Raw genomic sequence first — 25,055 nt, 5'->3', positions numbered from 1 at the left:
CTACAGAAATGCATTAATGAATGAAAAGTTAATTATTGTATTTAAAAAAAATACAGTTACAGCATCCGTACTCTTTGAAGCTTTAGGCACTTCACCACATTTAGAATTAAGAGTTAATTAGAAATCTAAAATTAAAATTGCTGCATTCATGGAGGTTTCATTATTTTTCAAAGGAGAATTCTTAGATCTTTTATCAATACCATTGCTTTTGAATAGCATGATCAGCATAAATTACTTTTAGTCTTTGAGATATTTTCAAACTAACTAATGGCCATAATTTGTTTGGAGGGTTTTGTGTGTGTGTGCGTGTGTGTGTGTGTGTGTGTGTGTGTCTTAGAGTTTGAACCACGTAATGACAAAATATGAAGAAAAATTACATTTAGAAATAAATATAAAGAAAGAAAGGGAAGGATGGGAGGGAGGCAGGAAGAAAGAAAAAAATAATCAAGTTATTTGGATAATATTAAATCACTGAGAGGAGGAAAAAGTCAGGCAAAAAACTCACCAGAGAGGAAAACTCCAAGATGTGAGAGTGAAAAGCAGGGTGAAAAAGGCAAGGCATTTTACTGGAAACAGGGTTTGCGTGAAAGTACAAATGTTAAACAGCTTCTCAAGCATGTTCTACCACTTGTCTCTTAAAACACCAACTGCCAAATTTTCTAAGAAACTGGGCCAAGAGAAAAAAAATCCATAGAGATTAAAACTTGGGGGTGAGCCAAAAAAGAGCTGAGTCCTGTCGAATCACTCTACAATGAAGTCTGAAATCCAAAAGCCAAATCCTTCATATAGAACTCCTCCTCATCATCTCATGCTTCACTCTTAAGTGGGAGCTGACATCCCGAGATCACATGGTTCAAAGGAACAAGCACCAGCAACAATAACACCCAAAGACCCAAGAATACAATTAAGCCAAGAAGAAGGATGGCATAAAAAGGTTACTAGGTTGGCAAATAAGGCAAATCAGTGTGCCTTACACCAGTGGAAAGGTAGGGCCCACATATGTTAGTTCACAAAATAGTACAATTGATATGTTTGTCCATGTTGAGAGTACATGCACAATTCTGTCATAGAGTTTGGAGAAGAAGAACTTGGAGAGAAAATAGTAAGCAAATAACTAATTAAGGAAAAATGAGGTAACTTTCTAACTCTGGAAGAGGAAAAAGTTTGTCAAAAAAAAAAAAAGGAAAAGGAAATGCAATCATAGTTTATTTTACTATATGGCCCTGCTCTGAACCACATCTACAAAATTACAATAGACTAAAGATAATTAATTCAACCACATTAGGTTATGGAACTATATATTAGCTCCTAAGGGGTGAGGGAAGGGTTTGAAAATGTGGCAGTGTTGGGGTAGTGAGAGTAAATCTATTTTTTTCCCACACCAATAAATAGTATCTTAAATCTTCCAAATTAATTTAGATCATCTAAAATTTTTTTTTAGATATTTAGCATGTTTTATTATTATGTTATGTTAATCACCATACATTACATCATTAGTTTTTGATGTAGTGTTCCATGATTCATTCTTTGCGTGTAACACCCAGTGCTCCATTCAAGATGTGCCCTCTTTAATACCCATCACCAGGCCAACCCATCCCCCCCACCCCCCTCCCCTCTAGAACCCTCAGTTTGTTTCTCAGAGTCCATAGTCTTTCATGGTTTTTCTCCCCCTCCGATTTCCCCCCCTTCATTCTTCCCCTCCTGCTATCTTCTTTTTTTTTTTTTTTAACATATAATGTATCATTTGTTTCAGAGGTACAGGTCTGTGATTGAACAGTCTTGCACAATTCACAGTGCTCACCATAGCACATATCCTCCCCAATGTCTATCACCTAGCCACCCCATCCCTCCCACCAGCCCCCCACTCCAGCAACCCTCAGTTTGTTTCCTGAGATTAAGAATTCCTCATATCAGTGAGGTCATATGATATATATCTTTCTCTGATTGACTTATTTCGCTCAGCATAATACCCTCCAGTTCCATCCACGTCATTGCAAATGGCAAGATTTCATTCTTTTTGATGAATGCATAATAGTCCATTGTAAATCCGCCCTCCCTACCCCATCGTCCCTCCTCCCCGGAGATCATCGAAATTTTAAAAATAAAAATATAGGGGTGCCTGGCTGGCCCAGTTAGCAGAACATGTGACTTTTGATCTCAGGGTTGTGAGTTCGAGCCCCACATTGGGCATAGAGATTACTTTAAAAATAAGATCTATCTGAGCAAATAACTTGGAAGAATGAAAGTAAATTCAAGAAGAAACACCTTGAAGAGTGGGAAGTTGTCTTCTCAGGGAATTGACAATCTGGAGGGTTCAGAGGCAGATGGAGGAGAGGTGGCTGCTAGTCTGCATTACAAGCCTTAGAGTTTCATTTGACTCTTTAAACATGTATATTTATTTCTTTGATTTTTAAAAACTAAGGAGTATGGACTTCTGGTTTCTGGTTTAGCATGTATGGAGCTTGAAAGCCATCATTCTGTCCTAACAAGAACTAAAAATCCTAACAATCTGAAAAATCAAAAACTCTTTTTAGATCTGTCAGAGAAGTGAGATCACAAGGCAAAACACTGTCCCCAAACTGGGGAGACAGGTAGGCAATGCATATAGAGAATCACAACTAACTGGACAGAAACCCATGCCCTGAAACCGCTGCAGGACTAGTATGAGTGTAGGAAAACCTAAACAATAACTGAAAAATTGCTGGAGGCTCAATGTGGACAAGTCAGAGAGTGAAAAACTCCAGAGTGGGAACCAGTCTTAAGGGGAGGGGAAGCCCTTTTTTTTTTTTTTTTTAATTTTTATTTCCAGGAGCTCTACCAGTTTCTCACAGTGAAGATCAAAGAAAATTCCCCTTGTGCTTTCAGCAGGGGGGAGGGAAAAGTAACCATTTTGAAACATGCCAGGACATTCTGTTCTTAACCATGCCTACCTACCCATAGGAGAATCTAGTTCACCAGAGCCTGACCCATCAGAGTTTTATCAAAGCCTGACCAACATGAGAGAAGGGACATACCTGACTCCAGCCCACTCTAGCCATCTTGTCCCACCTAAGGATGGGGAGAGCAGGGGGAAGCCTGAGAAGCATGTGTCAAGTTCACAGTCCAGAGAACAGACTCTGTAAAAGACTGAGACCTGGTTATAGGACAAATAGAACACTTCCCTTCCCTGCACACCTTAGCACCACACATTTAAAAGTCTATTTACAGGAGTTCCTTTTATCTAGTGCATCATCTCTGGTTTTCAACAAAAAGTCACAATGCATATTAAAAGGCAAAAAGTAATGAGTAGATTATTTTAATCAAAATAGCTGAACACAATATTTTTTAGGCAGTTTTACAGTTCACAACATCTATGCAATCCAGTGGTGAGAGAATAAAATGAAACAACACATCTGATCAATTTGGTATCTGTTGGATCATAAAAAGGGATAGCAGCCGTTTAATTGGAAATATAAAAGGAAATTAATTAAAATAGCAAATTACCAAATCATTTTGACTTGTTCATATTTGACCCAATACCAGATAAATGTCTTTAGTCAAAATTATATAATAATTATATCAAATGGGGAAATAAAACAGAGCAATATCATCTTCTTTAAAATCTTTAACCAGAGGTATTTAAAAATACTTTCTTCCCACATTCCCACAAGAAATAAACACCAAGCATATCAGGAACAACTTTGCCTTTCATTAAAAAAAATAAGATTTAAAAAATGTTTATTAGAGAAGCTCTTTGCCAGAACCATATTTCATTATTGGAATTGAAATCAAAACATAACAATAGCAATACTTTGGCATATGATCTACCAATAAGAATTAATCAATATTTTCTCCCCAGACCTTTTCAGAGTCACAAGATTATAAGTCATTCAGGCCTTGTTCCAACTTCAAATGTGTGAGCATAAAAACATTATGAATTATTCACAGCTCCAGAACTCAAGTTCTCCCTAACTTTTCCCTTTTCCTTCTTTCGGACATTGTGTCTTGCAAATGTGAGATTCATTACATAAAAGATTGTCTCTTCAAGCTACCTCATGTTCTTTTAGGAATGTAATGAGTGTCTTGTTTTTCTCTTTTCTGAAACAAGTGGGAACCCTGAACACCATCTTCAAAGGACATGTTGCTCCTTATAAGTATAATGTCCAGTCAGATGTTTATTTTACAGTGACTAGTAAGAACCCATCATATATCACCAGTTAAATCTAAGTTTCCAGCTACACTTATACAGGAATGGAATATCTGCATTCATTTGAGCCCCTAGCAGAGTTCTTGGATCTTAATCAATATTGAATGGTCTAATTTCCCATAAATTTAAGACAGAGTGATTTGTTTTAGATTGAGCAATGTACATATATATGCTTATTCATAGGAAAAAATACCACTTGAAAAATAGCTTTCTTATTAAAACTTACAACAGAAATAGCTAACATTTATTAAGCTTACTATCAGCTAGGCATTGTAAGTGCTTTATATACATTATTTCAGTTTCTCACAGGTATGCTGTTAGAATGTTACCAGTATCGTTGCCATTCTAAAAATGAGGAAAATGTAACTTGCTTAGTACTAACCCCTTAGTAAGAGTCTGAATTAGAATTCAAAAACAGTTACCTTAACCCCAGAACCCAAGCTTTTAATCTTTATACTGAAAGACCAGTTTGATGCAGGTTATTTGGAAGATATAGGTAATTAGGAAAGATAAAATCAGCCTTAAATCTGCCACCTAAATATTACAATTATAACATGCCGGTGGGTTTTTCTTACTTTTTTTATGCTTGTGTGTGTCTCTCAAAATTAAACGTCACTAATAGAGCTTTAACATAGCTTCTCTCCATTTCAAAATATATAGTGAATATTTCCTATGTCATCAAATGGTCTTTGAAAACATATTTTAATGGCTACAAGAGCAAAACATTTTTTACTTATATGATCCAAAGAATTGTCAAATTCTTTATGTCACTCAGCATGTGTAGATTTGACCAAAAGGACCACATTTTTTTGTCACTTTAGGCATTTTTGATTCCCTCCTTAGTAATCAAAATATATCAGTGGAGCTACACATTCTATTTGAATTCCATATTAAGCAGGTCTGAAACAGGTTGAAAACATTTAGCTTTGTTCTGGAACAGGCAGCTGAAATCCACAAGGTCTTAGCCTAAAGGGATGACCCTTGCTCTTTCAAAACAAGCAGCCAGAGACTGGCTAGAGAACTTCACTAGGCGTTATCTAAGTGGACAGTGGGATTTTCTTTCAAATATAGTTAGATATTCAAAATTCTTCCAGCTTTAAAAGTATAAAGTAATCCATTTGATGAACTTTGTCCATATACTCACTGGGAAAGGTGAACACTGGAGACCACTGTGGTTATAGGACCAGAGAAGAGAGCGTTTGTTTCATTTTAAGACCAAGGAGCCTTGGTTGGCCTGCTTCTATCCAGAGTAATGGAGAATAGAGTCTTGCTCCAAATCTAACAGTTCTTTTTGCTGCTTGTTCATTTCCTTGCTCAGTATTTCCTCCCTGGGGCTATGTAGATCTCTATGGGAATGCTGCAAAGAATACAATCAAAATCAAGCATTTATTTTGCTTTTCTGTTTTTTTTTCTACTGTGCAGAAAAGACTGTGCCTTATATGGAGTTAAATAAAAATAATCCATTAACAGAGTACTGGAGGGAAGAAAGCTAAATTACACTCTTTGTATGTAGAATATTATGACAGTTGGTTAGGAATATCCGTGGGGCATTCCAAAAATGCACATGATACACGCTGGAGGTGGGAAGCGTTAAGAACCAAACTGTGAGATAGGGAAAAGGCAATCAGCTGGATGTTCAAAAGTACACAACTGGGCAGCCTAATTTAATATATAGATTTAATCAAAACCCGCATCAGATTTTTTGTACTGTGAAGTATAGGTAAACTTAAGTAAAAGCAATACATCTCCTCCATATGTGGCTTAGTTTTAGATATAATAAGATAATTTTGTAGGAACGGAAAGATGCTTGCTTTATGTTCTTAGAAAGTATTATGGACTTAAGTGGATTGGTATTCTGTTCCTCTGATCCCTCTGAAGTGGCTGTGTTTCACTAAACTCTTTTTTGGGACAACAATTCACTTTCCTTTCCCTCACCAAATATGTGTTGTAAATGGAAATGGCCTCTTAAAGTAACCCACCTCCCTGGCTGTCACCACTGGACTGGATGAAGAATAGAGACTTGACCACGGCCAAGCAAGTCAGAACCCTTGCCTTGGCTACAGTGATTAGAACAACTGGTGGGCACCTAAAACACTATTGGCAAGTTGGTGTTCTTCCTCAGGATTTTCTAATTTGACCTGGAAGTAAAGGATCATTTCCTCTCTGGTGATAAAACTTTAAGAACTGAGATGTGTTTATAGCCTTACTTCCAAGTACCGAGATGCCAACTGGAAATAATGAGGTTAAAATGTAGAAAAAGTAGAGAAATGGAAAGGACGAGAACTTTCTAAAATCTAATTAGTATATTGTACTATATACAATGTGTACTATATTGTCCACAAATTTTGTGAAATAAAACCCTGTCATGTAGTAAGAACAAATATAAGAGGTGCCTAGCCTAGTTGTGTTTGACAATACGGTATTGTCTTTTTTTGGTTGGGAGGAATTAAAGGGAAAAATAAAATTCTATTTTTCCAATTTTGCTTTCCATTTAGCTATTTGTTTCAAAATTTACACTAGAGAATTACATTTTTTGCCCTACACAAGAGCTTGGGTTTTCATGTTTCTGCTTGGTAAAATTCTGGAAAACACATATTTTATAGTAGAGTATACATACCATAAAATGCCTTAGTTTTTTGTTTTTTGGGGTTTTTTTTGGATATTTGAAGGTCTGAGAAACAAAAGAATAATTATTTAAAAGAAAGTCATTGAAAGAAAAGAAAACTCACAAAGGATTTAGAGCTAAGGTGATTCAAAATTACCTAATTCTCATCTATGAAAAAAGCTGGTGTTATTGATTTGTAGACAATTAGGATTCCTGTAATTTAAATTTCAACTGACATTTATTTGGCAATGATTTGTTTAAACATTTGCTTAGCAAGTTTCAGATATTGTGCTAGGTGTTTAAGGTATTACATTTAATAAAGAGAGGTCATTTTAGTAATAAGCTATTGACACATGATAAAGTATATACTTTTAATAATAATTTCTGATTTGGTATTTAGATTAGCAGACACCAAAACAATTTGCTGTGAACTAAAACTGCTCTAAAAAACAATCTGTTAAAAAGTTTTTGTTTAAAATTAACTAAAAACCAAATAGTAGCATATAGTATAAATAATTTGCTTCACTAATTTTCAGGTCCTTCTAAAATAAACAAAGTTAAATAGTGATGCAAATATCCAATCTCGTCTACCAGTTGCACATTAGGAAATTATCATACCCATTTAACAATCTTGGTTCCAGCTTAATCTCTTTCTTTCTGCCATTCTTGCTTTGTATAACAAAATTCTTTTGTAGTGGACCAGAGGGAGGTGGATCTCTTCTTCTATTTTGTAACCATTTAGTTATATGTTACTTTCTCTTGCCAAGCCTCAGTTTGCCCCTTACTCTCTGCTATGTTTTGTTCCCTAATACATTTCTTTTCTTATGCTGATTTGGAATTAGACTCTTCTATTTAACTCATGTCTTTAAGGATTGGATTTAGGCAGTCTTCCCAAACTTCCACTGAATCTCAACCTGATTACAAAGGCCACAGAGCAAACAACTATCCAGTGATCTTTTTGGTTTTTTTCTGGCTTTCCTCACTACTGATGCTTACATACTGCCAAATTACCAGACACTGGTCAAACCAGCCTTGTAGATAATGTCAGTAATTCCACAAAAGCTCAGTTTTTGTTGTGCATCATTAAAGATTAGATATGTACTGTGGTTATTACAAGTGGCTATTTTAATTTAAATTATTAATTTCATTTTAAGCAACATTTTAAAATGCAGTTCCCCAGTCATACTAACCACATTCCAATTGTTCAGTAGTTACATATGCCTAGTGTCTGTTTTGTGTCAGCCAAGACTAGGCTTTCTCTATCATCACAGTTTTATTGAGCAGTTCTAGATGAGAACATAGTAAATGTAATAAGTTACCAGTCAACATGCAAGGCCTTTCTTTTTACACAATTAGCCATTCCCTAATAACATATCACCCTCTAGCTCAATATGGCATTCCATTTAATGACCTACTATAAATAAATATTGTGTGGCAATATTTTAATGTATACCCCTTAAGTATGTAAGCAGGCACATGGGCCATAAAATATTGTGAAGAGGGCAAGAAGCATGATTTCCCCAAAACCTTCTGTTAAACTATTCATGGTAAAAATAACCAAGCCATCAGTAATTTCCACATATTAAAAAATCTAAAATTCATACTGGAGACAAAAATGCAAAGGTATTAGAGCTATATTTTGGATGGCCTGATGAAAGGGCAGGAATGCAAACCAAGAAAATGAAAAAGAGAAAAACACTAAAGATTTAGATGTGGATTAAAAACAGAAAAACATTTCCCTATTAATTATAGAAAGACTTTATAATAAAAAAAGCATTTTTTAAAATGCTGAGCAGAGAGAGACTAAAAATGTTCTAGTAAAAAAAAATATGGCAAATTAAAACTAATATTTAGCCCTAATATTAATTTGAAATTTATAGAATGGCATTGATATTCTCTTTATCTAGGCTGTATATTTTAATGTAGAGAGCATAAAAAGTTCAAGAGATAAAAAACAAATATTTAGCATTCTTTATTATCATTTTAGGGTTTGTAAAATGGCACTATTTTTCTTAATCTAATGTGCTATTATAAAAATCTTAGCATAAAATATCCCAAACCTTATTTAAATATTATTTTTCTGAACATTGATTTATCCTCCAAATGGTCATTTATTCATTTATACATTTATTTGCTCAACCAGTACTTCTGATCCCCTTATATGGGTCACACTGTTCTAGATCCTGGGAAAATAACAGTGACCAAGAGAAATTTGGACTCTTCTTATGGAATTTACTCCACTATGGACACCAACATTAAGCAAATAACCACTAGTAAATTTATAATTACAAATGGGAAAAAAAATGGGTTTTTGAGAATATTTTTAAGGAAAACTGAGAATAAAGGGAAAGTTTTTCTGAGGAAAGAATTCTTGAAATCTGTTCTGAAGCTTGTGCAAAAATGTTCTTGTCAAAGAAAGCTTATTTCAGATAAAGGAATAAAGTGAAGGAGGTTATCAAGCCATGAAAAGAAATGGAAGAAACTTAAATGCGTATTACTAAGTGGAGGAAACCAGTCTGAAAAAGCCACACGCTATATGACACTGTGGAAAAGGCAAAACTAAATTGTGGAACTAGGGAATTGCAAATTAAAACAACAATGAGATATCACTACACGCTTATTTGAATGGCCAAAATCCTGTATACTGACATCACCTAATGCCGGCAAGAATGTGGAACAATAGGAGTTCTCATTCATTACTGATGGGAATGCAAAATGCAAAATACAAAGTACAGCCACTTTGGAAGGTACTATGGCTATTTTCATATAAAGCTAAATATATTCTTACCATTTGATACAGCAATTACAGACCTCAGTATTTATCCAAATGAGCTGAAAGCTTAGGTCTACACAAAAACCTGCAAATAGATATTTATACCAGCTTTATTTGTAATCGCCAAAATCTTGGAAGCTACCAAAGATGTCCTTCAGTATAAACTATGCTATATTCAGACAATGGAATATTATTCAGTACTAAAAAGAAATGAGTTGTCAAACCATGAAAAAACATGGAGAAACCTTAAATGCATATTACTAAATGAAATAAGCCAAGCAGAAAAGGCTACAATATTGTATGTTTCCAACTATATGACATTCTGAAAAAGGCAAACTATGAAGACAGTGAAAAGATCAGTGGTTGCCAGGGATTAGGAGAAAGTAAGGGTGAATAAGCTGAGCACAGAAGATTTTTTGGGCAGTGAAACTATTCTACATGATACTGTAATTGTGGATATGTATCATTATACATTTGTCCAAACCCATAGAATGTACAACAAGAGTCATCCCTAATATAAACTATTGAGTTTGGGTGATTATGATAGGTCAATGTAGGTTTATCAATTGGAACAAATGTATCACTCTTGTGGGGAATGTTGACAATGGGGCAGGCTATGCATGTATGGCAGCAAGTAATATATGGGAAATCTCTGTACCTTCTGCTTAATTTTGCTGTGAACCCAAAACTTCTCTAAAAAAATAAAATCTTAAAAAAACTGAACGGAAGCTGGTGTCATGGGCAGGAAATGAAGGTGAGGGTCGTGTCAGATGACACTGGAAAGATAGTAGTTGATCAGATTATATAGGCTTCTTAGGTCATTTTACGAATTTTCATCCCTGTCTTTAGCATAATGTGAAAACATTAAGATATTTTAAACAAAAGAGGAAAATAAAATGAACAGAATCACATCTTGATAAAATCAGTCTTACTGCAATATGGAGAACCAGTAAGAGGATGGCAGAGTGGATGTGGGGGAATATTTTGGAAACTGTTTTAAAGGTCTGGATGAGAAAGGACAATATCATGGACTAGGGTATAGGCACTGAAAATACAGAGAAGTGGATGAAATCCAGATTTAGGAAGGGGTAGCAGAGGTGACTGTAATTTCTGACCCACAGAATTGGATGGGTAGGGTTCTATTTATTGAGATAAAAGACTGTGCAAGGATTTTAGGGAGAATGGTGTGAGTTTAAATTGGACATTGAAGATTATGAGGATCATTTTGGTTAATTATGTGGGTATGAACGAGAGAAGGTTATGTCTTTGCTGGGGATATGCATCTGAAAGCCAGAGCATATAATGAATTAATTTCATGCCTAGAGATTAGGGTCAGAAGATCGGCAATATATATGATATATGCCATATATGGTAATATGTTACAGTAAAGAAAATACAAGTGTTCCAAATTTGTCACTATGTCAACAGCTCATAGCCAGGTAAAAGTGGATGAGCATCTAAATTAGAATGAAAATGATGATCTTTCAGACGGACCAGAGGAAATAGGGAAGTGAATCCAAAGGAAGAGAGAGTATCAAGAAGAAAAATGTGTTCAATGGCATTAAAGTCTCCTAAGAATTGAGACAAGAACCAAAAAAAAAAGAAAGAAAAAATCGTTAGATTTGATGACATAAAAATCCTTAGTGACCCTAGTGTCAACAAAGTTACAGAAGCAGAAGCCAGACTGGAGTAGGAGGTGCAGATTCAATACTTACGGCCAACTTCTAAGACATTTGACGATAAATGGGGATGAGGGAGTTAAGGTAATAGATGCAGAAGACTGTAGCTTCTGAAGAAGTATTGTTGCCTGTAAAAGTGTGAGTGTTGAGGTCAGGGAGACTGAGCATATTCGAATGCCAGTGAGAGAATTCTGGTGAGTATATAGGAGAGCAATAGTCTGGAAGCGGCGTAGGGAACATAACTGAATTAAGTTCATACCTACTCTAAGAGTAGCATGTTTGTACATTTCGACTCCTTTTATACTTACACCTACATTGTATAATAGGCAGTGGGAAAAAGTAATATATCTATTTATTCACATAAAAAAAAGGAAGGTCAAGATGTTAGACAATTTATCAGTGGCAAAACCCTAGGTCATTGAACTTTTGGTTCATTGCTTCTTAATGATCTGGGGTGAATTTGGAACAGAGGACTGGATGAAAATATTATCATAGAAGGAAAGGAAACCTTCAATTGGGACACATTTTGTTCCTCTGCTTTAAAAAGCAGAAATCACAGAATTGATCAGAAAATACAGATAGTAAATAAGAAGTCCATATTGACTTACCAGCTTCTTATGATGTCTTTTCAGAAGCGTTCCCTACTAAGTCATTCAGAAGCTCTGTGAGTAGTACCTGTTGTCCTCTTAGGGTTTGTGTTCCTGAAATCTTCTCTCAGTAGCAAGGCCAACCATTCCTGATCTATTACTTCCTACACCTGGAGTATGACATACAAATTATCAAGTAAAGTTTGCCACGGTTGGCCTTGGTTGACTAGCTCCACTACAATATTTGCATATTATATTCATTAATGATCTAATTAATAATATATTGAGCCTAATCATTTGTAAGACTCACAGTACCATTTCAACTTTTCTAGGTCCTCACAATACAATTTTATTAATAATTCACAATAGCGTGCTAAATAATGAAAGCTTCTGCCAAAGTGTCTGTCGTGTTATCCAGCCCAAAGCTTTCCTGAGACTTGGCCTTGTTTGTTGTACACAAATGCTATTGGCAGAACTCCACAGGAAAACATGTTCCTGCCAATCAAACCCCAGGAGGTGGGGGCAGCCTGCTGATGGATCCACACTGGAGATTCAATTCTGCAAGACATAAAACTCCATGTTAAATGTTTCTAAAACAAAACATCGTGGCCCAATTGAAATGTAAATGAAAATGCATTAACTCACAGTCCTGAGTGTTAAAAAAGAGAGATTAAAAAATATGAGGAATATTTTTCCAGAGGGTAGTTCCTTAAGCATGGTCTTCAACCCTGGCTATAGATCATTATCACCTGGGGAGCATTTTTTAAAATTTCATGTCCTTTTTTTTTTTATTATTATGTTATGTTAATCACCATACATTACATCATTAGTTTTTGAGGTAGTGTTCCATGATTCATTGTTTGCGTATAACACCCAGTGCTCCATTCAGTACGTGCCCTCTTTAATACCCATCACCAGGCTAACCCATCCCCCCACCCCCCTCCCTTCTAGAACCCTCAGTTTGTTTCTCAGAGTCCATAGTCTTTCATGGTTCGTCTCCCCCTCTGATTTCCCCTGCTTCATTCTTCCCTTCCTGCTATCTTCTTCTTTTTTTTTTTTTTTTTAACATATAATGTATTATTTGTTTCAGAGGTACAGGTCTGTGATTCAACAGTCTTACACAATTCACAGCGCTCACCATAGCACATACCCTCCCCAATGTTCATGTCCTGCTGTCATCAGCAGAGATTCTGATTTAATATATCTGAGGGGTGGCCTGACTGAGCATCTGGATTTTTTCCTTTCTTTTCATCTAATGTGATTCAAATGTGATTGAAATCACTACTTTAGAGTCAACTTGCCAACAATATGGATTAGAAAGGGACAAAAAAAAAAAAAAAGAAAGGGACAAAGATGGGTGGGTTTGTCATTTCCTGAAGCTAACCTAAGTCAAGCAGTTGACCTGAATATTTATCTAGCTAAATGAAGGCAAGCTGAAATTGTTAATTACAGAGAAAGGGTTAGGATCCTGACTGGTTCAGGTTGGTTTATTTTATTGATTGAATTAAAAGTCCTCATTTTATGAAATTATAGCAGAGCATGTACAGCAGAGTGTTGGACTTTTGATGAGAAAGTGATTGTGTTTCTTCTAGACAAACTTCACTTTCACACATTTCCAGGACTTAACAGATGAAATCCTTGCAGGCAGAGTTTATATGAATAAGAACACTATAATCTTTACTTTCTGTTCTAGAATGGATAAACTTCAGCTCCTTGACAATAATCTTACAACCTCTCTCCAAATTTCAAGTACTAATAACTAAAAAATATTTCCCTACTGATGAGGGAAGAGAAATCTGGCTGAAGACAAAGCATAAGCTGACATCCTGCAACCTCCCCCACCCCCCACTCCTGGGTGGGACATGTGTGACATTCTTCCAGGAGTCTCCCAATTATCTTAATGTTAATACCTTACTAGAGGGGAAAACAACCTTAACTTGACAATGGCAAGGGCTCCCACGACTTGCAGGTCTGCTTTAGCATTATCTTGTAGTGCCTCTTTAGCAGTGTCCTGAGGGTCTTCTTTAACATATGAAAATCCTTTTGAAACCTCCCTTTTCCTTACTTCCCCCAACTCCTGAGTATATAATCAGCCGCTCCTCAAGACTGCCCCCCTCCCCATGCAGCAGCTCTTTCTGTCCCCAGGTCTTGTCCCCATGCTTTAATAAACCACCATTTTGCACCAAAGATGTCTCAAGAATTCTTTCTTGGTCATGGCTCCGGACCTCACCCCACCGAACCTCACCTATATTCCAACACCCCATCACCTACTACCTTGAGATATCAAGCACTTAGATTTTCCCTGCTGAGGACTGCCGTGGATGGAGATATATATTCTCTGGTCTGTCATCTCCTGATTTCCAATAGTGACAGGCACATTCTTTTAGATTTTCAAAATAGAAAACTCATTTAATTATGGCATCCTCTTTTACTTCCCCAGTTGTTCTACGATCAAATCCCATTGTATTTTTCAGAGATGTATCTCTTGGATTTCCAATCGCTTCCCATTACCAAGACCATGTCCAGAACCTTCTTACTTGGTTGACATACTACATTCATCCTGCATAGGATAAGAATCAACATTTTAAAATGCAACTTTCACCATCCTCTCTTGTTCAAGAATATATCATTGTTCTATAGCATTGATAAAACATTCCCCAGTAAACCCCAGTGAGTTCTTTTTTACCATGGAGAGGAAGTGAAAGTGCCTCAATTTCTTCCATTCACATTTACTCTCTTTCCTTTATTTTTTTTAAAGATTTTATTTATTCATTATTCATTTGAGAGAGAGAGAGCACAAGTGGAGGGGAGAGGCAGAGGGAAAGGGAGAAGCAGACTCCCCACTGAGCAGGGAGCCCAATGCGGGACTCGACCCCAGGACCTGGAGATCATGACCCGAGCTGAAGGCAGATGCTCAACCGACTGAGCCACCCAGGCACCCCTACTCTCTTTCCTTTAAAATTGCCTAGAGGAAAATGAATTCATTTAGTCATTTGAAGCCTACAGTTGCTGTGCTATACTCAATTCTATAACATTACAATGTGCATAGTAGGAAGGACACGGATGTTGGAGTGAGATATATCTCAGTTCAAATGTTGGCTTCATTACTTACTTTGTGACCATGAGCAAATTTGTAAGTCTCTTTAATGCTCAGTTTGTTATTTTTAAAATGAGGTCTAACAAAAGTCAACCTGTGGAACTGTGGTAAGAGTTCTGTGGGAGACTTTTTTTCTCTATGTATCTGCTATACCATCTGCTATGCCCTGAACATAGTAGGTCCTCTTCAATGGAAGCTCTTGTTTTTTGTTTTTGTTTTTTTTTTCTTTTTGCTTGTTGTTGTTGTTGTTTGTTAACATGCTTTTTAATAAAACATTCCCTTGGAAGAAGATGACAATCCATCTTCAGAGGGGTTAATTTCTTTCTGAAAGCTTCAGGAGCTGATGGCTGAGGTGTAATTTCTTCTTGTTTGCAGCATAAGTTTAAACCAAAGAAAACATCAAAGGCCAGCCTGTCTTTGTTTAGTATGTGTCATAACTTAGAGATTCAAAGGATCTTTGCCTTTTAGCTTCGAAGTGAAAGGGGTTGATTTATGGTGTCTACAAAGGTAAGAACAAAATTTGCTAATTAGAAATTGAAAAACTTAGTCAATCAACAGGCCTTTGCTTTCAGGTTTTGATCACTGCCAAAGGAGGAGTTTTGCATTTGCCTAGACACATTCAAAAGGCAATTTGTTAAAATTGCAAAAGAGCAGCAAAAGTTGTCTGCTGTTCTACATTCTCTGAATATACCGCCAGTAGACAGAGGAGACTTTTAGAAGCTCACCAGTAACAGCATTTTTGGTACAAAAAGGAAACCAGAAAAGGCCAATTTATTTAGGCTTAAAATCATTCTTGTTCATCCTCCCAATCAAATACCACTTGGGACACATTCTTTGGTTCTCAATAGGAGAAAACATGTACTGGGGACAGGACCTATCTGTAATTGGGCGGGAACTATTATTACCACAGGGACCCTTCTCATTTTCTATAGGTGCATTTTCTCTATGCAAGAAATCAGGGACGTCTGTACTACTGACAGGCAAGGAGAGGAGAAACTATAAGAGCAAGGAACAGAATGTGGACATAAAGTCCTACTGTGAGTGAGTGCCCAGGAAAACCACATTTGAGCGGGTCATTTTATTTCATTTGCCTGAATGTGGGAAGGTACTTGTTTTTGTCATTTAAATTGATTTGGTTAATAGATGACTTACCATTATAGAAATGGAAATGTGAGTGGAAAGAAGTATACCCTCCCCCTAGGAACAGTGCTCAGGAGTTTGAACCTGCAGAAGAGATGGGTGTCCACCCCATGATGTCCCAGGAGAAATGAAGGAGTGATTTTTTTTTCAAGATTTTATTTATTTATTTATTGAGAGAGAGAGAGAGAGAGAGAGAAGGGGAAGGGGCAGAGGCAGAGGGAGAGAGAGAATCTCAAGCAGCCCCCAAGCTGAGCCCGGAATCAAAACATTACCTACAGTTCATCTCTTTTCTCATGAAATGCTTATTCTTTAATCCCAGATTAACTTCCATATTCTCCATAAACCTTTCCATTCCCACTTGCAGACACAGTATTCCTTCCCTTCTTACCGTATAATCTTCCTTCTGGAGAGAGGCTTTTTCACACTCTGGTGTCAGCTTTACCCAGGGCAGACTTTCAGCAAGGCAATTTTGAAATATGTATGAAAAAACTTAAGGGCAAGTACCGGGAATTTATCTTAAGAAAATGAAATGTGTTCAAAGATGTAAGCACAAGGATATTATTTGAAATGTTAATTATACATTAAGAAAAAAGAAAAAATCCTAATGTTCCACCACATTGGATTGGTTAAATAAGCTTTGGAAAATCCAAAAATGGATACTATGCAATGCTTCAGATGATAATACATATTTATATTTATCTATGTAGAAATGAATTTTAAGTATAAATGTTAATTACATTTATGAAACAGTAGATTAATTGCATATTAAACGGTATATGTTATATGATCCCATTTTGTTATATATATGTATATATTCTAATATATACATATGTGTGTGTGTACAAACTACAAAGATAAGCAAACCAAATTTGCTAGCAGTGCTTATATCTTCATCAATGGAGTTTGAGTAAGTTCAATTATTTTTCCCTAAAATTTAAGTTACTCCACAATTAATATATTCTACTCAGACAGTGAGAAAAAAAGCATTTTTATAGTTAGGTACTTTCTTATATTGGTGATCTTTCTAACTATAAATTCCATAGTGGTGAGGATTTTATATCTTCATAAAAGTTCCTCTATCTGCACAACTGTTCGTGATAACGTCAAATTGACCCACACAGTCATTTGAAGGTGATTTAGGGTTGTTTCTAGAAAGAATATTGATTCCCAAGTCATCTCTCCAATTCTTATCTGAAATCCCAAGAGAAGTAACTCTGGGATCACTGAAGAGTTTCAAACTAAACTGCATAGGGGTGAAATCTGTAAGTTCCTCAACTCAGATTCTCATTCGGCACTGGGCGTTCTGGAGGCTGTCTCCTTGACTGTCCTGCATTTTATCTGTAATGTATTCTAAAGATCACTCTCCTTGTCATTAGTCTCTTAAATCAAGCATATAAATGCCACTCAGGAATCAGAGCCACTGGATAGCCTGCCTGCATTTTACAGTGGGGAGAGCAGAGGTGAGAGCCCCAGCAGGACGAGCCTGCTAATGAAGCATGACTTTTAACCCCTGATGAGAGTCCCTGCAAACCACATCCAGCAGAGCATGACCTGCCTGGAGAAGAGAATGAACAGCTTCCTGGACATCTTAACAGCAAGCTTGCTCAAAATAGGTCTCAAATGGGCCTTCAGTAGCAATATTGCATACACGAAATGTAACACAAAAATATGAATATTTCATCTTTTGAAGAAAAAAAAATGACCCCTCTCCAATTAGTTACTTTTGTTGAGTCAAGGGCAGCATCTCTCCTCCCTGTCACATTGTGCTACTGCATAGGAAGATCTGAAGGTACATCATACCTTCCAGTGAATTCACGTCCTGAATGTATGTTTGTCTATTTGTTTCTAGAGGCTCATATCAGCAGCACAACGGCTGTACACTTTCCAAACTGATTTGGAGACTGACATCATTTAGATTCTGAGAAGAAGGCCTCATAAAACAAATATTCACTGAATATCTACTTGAAGCTGTGTGCTCCGCCAGAGGGAGATGGGAAAGACTGACAGGGTTTTAACCTCACTGAGTCTACAGCAAAGGTAAGGGAATAACTTATTATTAATAGAAGCAAAATTTACACAGTACCTTCTAGAAATCTATGCCAAGCATAAGGATTACCAGATTTAGTAGATAAAAATATAGAATACCCAGTTAAATTTTAATTCCAGATAGACAATGAATCTTTTATTTGGTGTAAGTATGTTCCAAATATTGCATGGAATATACTTTTACTAAAAATTATTTTTTATTCATCTGGAACGCAAATTTAACCGACTATTCATTGTTTCATCTGGCCTCTCTATCAAGGTATGATTTTCAAGCCATCGCTGAGTACAAATTAGAAGTGAAGGGAGTCTAGAATAGCGATTGATAAGATAGGGAAAAAATGGAAGATCTCTTTAGGTAATAAAGAGATTCATTTAACCAATAAAAATGGTTAAGAAAATTGGCATGTGGGTGAATGTGAAACTAATCCCATATTAAAATCTTGGCTTGGAATTTCTACATGACATGGCAATCAGAATTTTTGCTATGAAAGGTACTGAGCATATTCATGTGTGCTGGGGAAGAATTCAGTATGTACTGCCCAGACCCAGGTTCTGAATGGGAGTCTTTGACATACAGGTAACTTTGTATGTGGCCCAATTTGTCACCCTGTAACTACAGCTAGCCAAAGTTAGTAAAATTGCTCCTGTTTAAGTGAATGCATGATTTTGCAAATCAAAAATAAAAAAAAAAGGATGGAAATAGTAGAGAGATGATGAAGTAATCAAAACTCATAACATTAACATTTTCGTATAATCTATTGGTATTATTTATTGATTTATTTCTTTAAGTATTATTATTAAAATTGGCTTCAGGCTTTGATTTTAATTAGGAAGGTGTAAGAGAACTTGATCATTTTGGTTAACTGTATTTAACTGTGTATGAGAAACTGTTATATTACGTCGTTCAGTTTTAATTATTATATTCACTATAGTTGCTTAAGACCTAAGGTGAACTTGATTGTTAGATTATTATGGCTACCCTGTCAGTTGTTAGAAATGATTTTTAGGGGCGCCTGGGTGGCTCAGTCTTTAAGTGTCTGCCTTCAGCTCAGGTCATGATCCCAGGGTCCTGGGATGGAGCCCCACATCGGTCTCCCTGCTCCACAGGAAGCCTGCTTCTCCCTCTGAGTGCTGCTCCCCCTGCTTGTGTTCCCTCTCTCGCTGTCTCTCTCTGTCAAATAAATAAATAAAATCTTTAAAAAATTAAAAAAAAGAAATGCTTTTTAAAAATCTAATGTATTATTAAATATAGAATGTTGTTTTAGTATGTTCACGGGAATAAACATTTATAAATGAGACTGGTTTTTAAGAAATTTTAATCTGTTAAAATTGAAAAATCAAGCATTTATCAGAGAAAAAGTGAAAAGTATGTCTTCTTTTACTACTCAATTGACTACATCTGTGGACGGAACAAAAATATTAATAAGTTAAACTTAAAGCTTAAAAATTTACATCATTTAGGTTAAAATTTAAAAATATTGAATGTAATTTCAACTTAAGCAATTTTGATAATCCTTTCTGTGTACATACCATGGACAATAGAGACCCGAATGACAATAAGCAGGTGTCTAAGGAATTGATTACATTCCCAGGACTGTTAACATTCAAAGCAGTTCTACACTATTTTGAAAATGAATCTACTCTGTAATAAAGGGTAACTCTCAACCCTATTATTAATATCTTTTGCTTTTTGATGTTCAGAATAACTAAGATGGGACAAATTAGACTTAACAGTAATGCAAACTTTTAAATAAAACTACTGCTGATGGACTGTAACTCCATTTCTCCCAAATCATCTTTTGGATGTGCCTGTTTTAGATAGGCCAGGAACAATATTACAAGTTATGTAAGCAGTGAAAAAGCATCAGTTTAGCACAAAGAAAGAAAAATATGTGGCTTCTGCAAATATTCTACCAAGTCCCCAGTTTCTTCATTGATATAGTTGGATGACTAGATATGATCTATCATTTTTTCACCCAGATTTACTGGGAAGTTGTTTAAAACTACAGATGCCAAGGCCTTGTCCCTACTATTTCAATAATATTCAGAGGGAAGGGGTAGGAATCTGAATTCTTGAATTCTCAGAAGACTTGCCAGTTAATTCTAACAATTAGCCAGACAGATATGGAGAAAATTGGCCTCCGAAGTCCTTTGCTGCTCTAAAATTCCAAAATGACTATTGTAAAAACCTAGCATAGCCCTTTAAAAAAAAACAAATCATAACCATCAATGAAGGAAGCTAGAGAGACAGTTTCAGTGTCTTTCATAATGTCCATTTAAGATAATGCCTATTAAAAACATATTTTATTAATAGATAGAGTCAGATATTTCTGCCATGACACTGCATAGAGGATCCCCTGGTTTCTTCCTGGCGTTGAGTCATTATAGATATTTATCTTGTGACTCTGAAGTATTTAAGAGAAAGACCTTGGGGTCTTTAATAAATGATATTAAACTCTTTTGACCCTTTCTTCTTTACTATTTCCAGATAATCTGGAAAGCATTTGGAAATTTAATATTCATTGCATGGTGTAATTTTAGCAGGTTTCCCTCTATTTAGGTAGAGACAAAAGATGCACCTGCAAAAACTACCTCTCTAATCTCTTTTTTATCAAAACATGCAGAGGAATGAAGTAGAACAAAAGCTACTCCCACAACAAGGGGTCCAGAGCAAAGGAAAACACAGACTTCCTAATAGGACTGATTCACACAATAAACATCACACACTGTCCCCTAAGATTCTAAGTAAACCTTGTATGGGAACAGGTAGCAGCAGGAGAGCCTGGCTAGTTTGGAATCCAATATCTTGGCCCTAATATTTTAGAAACATGTTTTTTTCTCATTGTTAATTTGGCAGCAACAATCTCATTTCAGTTCTTTTCACTGGAGCATGGATCTGTGCTTTGGGGCAGCAGAGCTAATTTCTTTTTGAATTGAATACAAGTCCACCCACACTAGAAAATAATTAAGAGTCTTCCATTTCTCATACTATGGTCACTAAGAGCCTGGAAGACTTGTCCACTGAAAACAACTAAAAATATTGGAGTAGATGTGACACACACAGACACACATTGATACTTTTACATGTACAGTAAGTAAGGTATATCTCAGAGGCCAAAAACTAAGTTAGAGTAGAAACCTAAAGCAGAAATGGATTTTCATGGGGAGGGCATTTTGGCCTTTGCCAAACCTGGGAAACTTGAGCTTGGGTTTTTCATTTGCTTTTAAGGCTACCCAAAGTGGACGCATCAGTCGAAATGACCTAGAGGATGAACGACAGTGAAACCCATGCTTGTCTCCAAATGGGGAAATCCCTGTGTTGGTGCTCAGTGGACAGAAAAAAGGCATGTCCCTTGAAAAATTATAACTATTATCTGACATTCAAAGATACTGCAGCATTTTTTTTTTTTCATATTACCTTAGTGGCCTAAGGGACCTCAAGTAGAGAATTTGACTTGAGATGCCCTCTGACTACTGGTCTCCATGGCGGAAGCTGACATGCTCACCTTCAAAGCAGGCCACAAAGTTTCAAAAACCATGATACAATAGTAAAAATCACAGAACACAAAGAAACAAGGCACCACGAGTGAAAGCCACAAATAGCAGTATCAAACCCATGGACACTATGCACATTAGAATAATTAGGCAAAGACTATAAAATTGATGTGTTTAATACATTTAACAAAATATTAGAGGTGATTGAAAATAGAAGTAAATTGCAAGAAGTAGTTAAAAAAAAAGACCAAGGTGATCAAAAATAAATCTGAATTGAACTTTTATGAAAAATGTAATAATTTCTATTTAAAGCTCAATAGCAGTTTTGACATGGATAAAATCAGCTGAATACCTAATTGATAAACTAGAATATCAGTTTGAGTTAATTATCTAGAATGTAGCCCAGAAAGATAAATTCTCAACATATTTAATATGAATTCTGAATTGATTTATTATTTCAATGCATTTCTAATCAAATTACTATACTGATAAAAACTTTGATCATCCATAGAAAAGGAAATCTAATTGACCAATAAACATAAGCATTCTTTACCTCACTATTAAATAGTTAAATGCAAATTTAAAATAACATAAAATATAATTTCACACTTCACATATTGGCAAAAATGAAAAGCTAATGGCAAGGATAGGGAATAATGGAAATAATTATATTCTACTTTTGGTATTGCAAATTGGTATGCCAAAATCAAAGAGAATTTGGAATTATATGGTAAAGCTAAAGATGTGGATAACTTAATCTTGCAATATTACTTCTACACATTCACACTAAAACTCTGATCCATGAGTACTAAAATCACATAGAATAAAGCAATAAAGCTGATAAGCCAAAACTAAAACAAGTCAAAAAACCTGAAAACTGAAGTTTCTATCATTTAGTAGATTGGAAAAATAAACTATGGTATATTCATACATTAGATTTCTTTTACTGCAGTAAATGAATAAAATATAGCTGCACACAACAAAATGGATAAATTTTGACATTTTTTTGAGTAAAAGGTTACAGTACATATACAGTGTTTCATTTATACAAGATCAAAGAAGATGTAGAACTTGACAAACTCAGGCACAGAGATTTAATTTGTAAAACTATGAGGAAAAGCAATGAAAGAATAAAACCAACTTAGAAATAAAGGAGAAGGGAAGCCATGGAATGAAGGAAGATCATATGGATGACTTTACCAAAGTGATTATAGTTTCTTATTTACTTAAGTGAGGTGGTTAGTAGGTATTCTTCATACTTTATGTATCTTTCATAAATATTTTTGTATTTTTTATTTGTATGTTTTTAATATTAAATATCAATAATTGAAAATTATTTAATCTTGAATGCCATTGTGTGCATCTGTGAAAACATGGGTTGTACAAAAAGACCCAAACCCTTGTGGAGAGAGAAGGCTGGAAGGATGAAGGCATCTGTAATTTACTTGTTAAGCCTAACAGCACTGACTTCTCACTAATTAGATGGAGCTCAAGGATGGCAATCAACTGAATTTTATTTGAAAATTCATTTCTTTAAATGTTTTTGTAGCAAGAAAAATTAAATTTGTGTGAGGGTGTTGAACAGAGACAGAAGAATGGTCAGTCAAGAAGAGTGACATTGGCACTTGATCCAAAATTTAACTTCACTTGTCCAAATCTGACTATATTACTCTCCTCTTCAGTGCTACTCATTGCATGGTAAATACCGTATGCTCTTTATCACATACAATATTAATGTAACTCATAAACTCATGTTAAAAATTAATAACATTAAGTGTTTACTATGTTCTAATTTCCTGTCTAAACGTTACATGTAGGAGCTCATTTCTTCCACATCACAACCCTATGAAATAATATCAACTTTTCAGCAATGAGAAAAGTAGGGTGGTTCTTTGAATCTAGGAGACTTGTATTCTATTTACTAAATGCATTTGATGTTGACAATGATAATAAGCATCTAATATCTCTCTATGATCAAAATACCACTGACTGCTGCTGCGAGGATAAATGAAATGATGCTAAAGACCTATCACTCAAGCAAATTAAACCTCTAAGATGATAGGATGAAGTAAACCCATAAAGGCTAACTAGGCAACAATGCAAATGGAAAATATTACACATTTTCTCAGAGGTGTATTACTGTACATAGGCATTTTTCAGACTTAAAATGTAAGATAAATACAAAAACAAAACAAAATGGTGTGGACTTGGGAGGTCAGGGAGGATCGGTCCCTATGAATTGAAAATTTCTTAAAATTAAGAAAGATGCTTTAGTTACCTTGTTGCTATCTTGTCTTTGCTTTGCACGTGGTAGATGTTCAATAACTTTCTAAGGAATAAAACTTGTAAAGAAGAAATTCTTGCAGGAATTGGATTTTACATGGTGTTTAAAAATAGTGGGCTTTCTTTTATAGGAGAGGAGAGCTAATAAAAGTAATTGAAGGAGAAATATGGTGTTGAAACATTGGAATACAATGTAACGTATGACCTATGGGATCCCATGGAGCACTAGCACTTGTTCATTTGTTAAATGTTTCTCCTGGTCTCACTAGGACAGCACCACCTCTCAAGGGCAGGGCTACATCTTTTCCTTATTGCAGCACTTCCCACAGTACTCTTTATAAGTTAGAATTCAATAAATATTGACTGTTGTTCTGGAAACTGGTCATTTCTTTTTCTTTTTCTATTGCTTTTTTTTCTTGAGGAGTACATTGCCTCACAGAAGACCACACATGAAATCAGTTACCTCTTCATGTATAGTAGGCTATTTACATTTTGTTTCGAATGGAAATACACAAAAACATTCAGTATAATCATATCCCATTATGAAATACTAAGAAATTCCGGTATAAAACCTTGAAGAGAATCATTTATCAAATTTGTAAGTTTAAGAAACAGTAGCTGTTATACTCTAATAAAAGGACCAGGGCTCTTTGGAGAGGTGATTGATTTCAGGCTAAGGCAGAGAAAATATAAAATGATCCTGGAGCATGTTGTGGTGCTAGGAAAAAAAATGAGAATAAGTTGAAAAGTGTAGGAACCAACTCGATAAAGCTCCAAATGGCCAAAGCTGGCACCATTTGAGCAACAAAATTAATTTTGACAGTATTGGATTATAACTCAAAGTATAAGATATCTATAAATAACTGAATAAATAAATAAATGGGTGAGAAGGGCCAACTCTTAGAAAAGAATTCCAATTAATATATGTAGAAGGAATGAGGAAAATAGAAAATCACTTCAACAGTGATGGCTGCAGGCAAGCTATATCAATAGCTGCTAAAAAATAGTGGGTCAAAGTTTTATGAGAAAGCAAGATATTTGCATAGACCTAAATGAGCTCTCTTCCAATATTTATCTCCCCAATTACAAGGAGAGCAATACTAACTACAAGTGAAGGAACCTAGCAGATACCACTATAGACAAACAATCAAGATTAACAGTACC

This window comes from Phoca vitulina, unplaced genomic scaffold, assembly GCF_004348235.1.
Source record: "Phoca vitulina isolate PV1807 unplaced genomic scaffold, GSC_HSeal_1.0 scaffold12, whole genome shotgun sequence".
NCBI lineage: Eukaryota > Metazoa > Chordata > Mammalia > Carnivora > Phocidae > Phoca > Phoca vitulina.
This window is presented reverse-complemented; position numbering follows the sequence as displayed.